Source organism: Malurus melanocephalus, unplaced genomic scaffold (genome assembly GCF_030028575.1).
Source record: "Malurus melanocephalus ecotype Western Australia unplaced genomic scaffold, MMel_1.1 scaffold_5185, whole genome shotgun sequence".
Classification (NCBI taxonomy): domain Eukaryota; kingdom Metazoa; phylum Chordata; class Aves; order Passeriformes; family Maluridae; genus Malurus; species Malurus melanocephalus.
Genome location: NW_026628416.1, coordinates 1 through 2,191, shown reverse-complemented (window position 1 = coordinate 2,191; position 2,191 = coordinate 1). Strand labels below are relative to the sequence as shown.

Sequence of the window (2,191 nt, the reverse complement as noted above, 5' to 3'; positions counted from 1 at the left end):
AAGGTGTTGGGTGTCTGCAACATGAAGCACAATTTAAAATACAGGGTCTACAAGCACAGACAATGATGCACATTTCTTCTGAGAGACTCTGCTCTGTCACATCCCTAAAACCCACCAGACCTAAGGTCTTTCATTTAAGTTTCACTGGTGATTTCCAGGACATTTGATTCCCTGCAGGAATTTTTTTCTGTGTTGCTTTGTGGGTTTTTTTTTTTAAACAAATCAAACACACAAGCCCAAAAAACCATACAGAGGAAGCTGCAAAACTCCAGCATGCAGGGTGATGGTACCAACACCTGCTCCCAAAAGCTAATTTGATGTGTTCAGGTTCACTCTCTGGTACAAAACCATATGGAACCCTGAACAAACAGAACTCTGTGGCAGGATCATCCACGTTTCCAAACTCACACCATTTTCCYTGGAGCAGAGCTGACACACCTGAGGGTATGGATGCACTGCTACCTGCACTGTTCCTGCTTGATGGATAAACAAACAGCTCTCAGACTGACCTTGACCATCGCCTGCTGATCCTCACTGTACTCCACCTGAGCTGTGGATAAGTTTATGAGTCCTCTTTCCACAGGATCTTTGTCACTGTTGTAAATGAAAACGTAGGGACGGCGAACCACCACAAAGTGCTTGGCCCAGGAGCTGGAGAGCGGCTCCTTGAAGTGGAGGTATCCTTTCTTGGACACAACAGAGCTGCAGAAAACAAACCCACATTCAAACAGGAATACATTTCCCCCTGAGTATCCCTATTAACTGCAAAATGCCGTGTAAGACACGTGGTCCTTAATATGCTCTGTCTGCAGCAGCATTCTGGAAAAGTTCTTCTAAAACAGGCTGAGCTGTGTCCTCAACAACTACACAAAAGTCTGACAGAAAGAAGGGCCCCAGAGATCTCTGCTTCAGTGAACCAAAGCCATGGTTTGATAATGAAAACATCACATCTGAGTCACTGGAAAACCTGTCCATTAAGAAATGCAAGGAACAAACGCTGCAAAGATCAAATATGAACAGAACTTTCCCCAATCCATCACAGAGGACTCTACAGCTCGACAAAGCTGTTCCTTTTCCTTCCTCAAATGGGGCACAGAACCTACAAATCTCAGAAAGCCATAAAATACTTACCCTGGTCTGATTTCCTCAATATCAGGAACGAGATTTAGGAACTCATTCTTTCCAGCTCTGGCAAGATAGGAAGTTTCTACTGCAGGAATTATCTGGAACTGTTCCACCTCATGACAGGGACTGGAGGCACGAGAATTTGCTTCTGGTGTCCTTTAAAAGAAGTAGAAAAAAAGTAAATTGCAACAAAGCAACTGAATGTGACAATGGAATTTAAACTGCATCCAACAGCCCAGCCTGAAGTTCCATCCTCCAGCCTGGATTTACTTTATGACATTGGGATCCTTTTGTACAGTACCAAATAGCATTTTCCCCTGGTCTCTGGGGAATAAAACTTTTAATAACTGCTAATAAATTGTTTCCCCACGACTTTTACCTTGTTTCTCCTGCTAAATACAGTCACAACACAGACATACTTCTTACTATGGTTTGATGGAAAATGTACAACCTCCTCAGCACTCCTCCCCTCAGGGGTATCGAACCCAGAAGGTACAAATCATGTCTTTCACTACATAGTTACTCCCAATTCCATTCAAAATATCTTGTACAGATACAGTTGAGAAAGATAAACAGAGATTAATGGCCAAACTGGTTTATTCTGGGTTGTTATTAGTAGCCCTTTTCAACAGAACTCTGAAAACACTTGTGGACCCTGCACACTGCAGATGCACTGGCCACTGGAATGAAAAGCATTTGACTGTTACCCCAGCACAAAGGGAAAAAAACACTTCAAAAGGACAAAATGGGGAAAAAGAATTGTGCAGAGTGACTGGAGAACTAAAGCAAGGGGGCTGTACAGGGAAATATCTGAAAGCAGGGAAAAGGAAGAAAAGAGGAAAAAGAAATCAGAAAACAGTTAAGATATCTGTGAAGCACTGAAAATTGAGGTTTTGCTCTGAATACACCACACTTACTTCTGATCAACGGAATTGCACCTGGAATCCACCAGAGAGGGGCAGGTGGAGGAAGGGGTGAGGGTGGCACTGCTGAAACTGGACACGGACGGGTCCCGGCCAAGGGGAGAAATATCAGACAGCTGCAAACACAGAGAGAGAGCATTTAC

The 2,191-nt window shown here is 43.6% G+C and overlaps 1 long non-coding RNA gene across 1 annotated transcript; it reads right to left on the bottom strand.

The window, feature by feature from the left end:
• LOC130588449 (uncharacterized) lies at positions 1–2,177 on the bottom strand. Its single transcript, XR_008966966.1, has 4 exons — positions 2,043–2,177; positions 1,132–1,281; positions 510–702; positions 1–14 (listed from the first exon to the last, which is right to left on the bottom strand). It is a non-coding gene; the product is annotated as an uncharacterized LOC130588449 (long non-coding RNA).
• Positions 2,178–2,191: the final 14 nt, after the last annotated feature.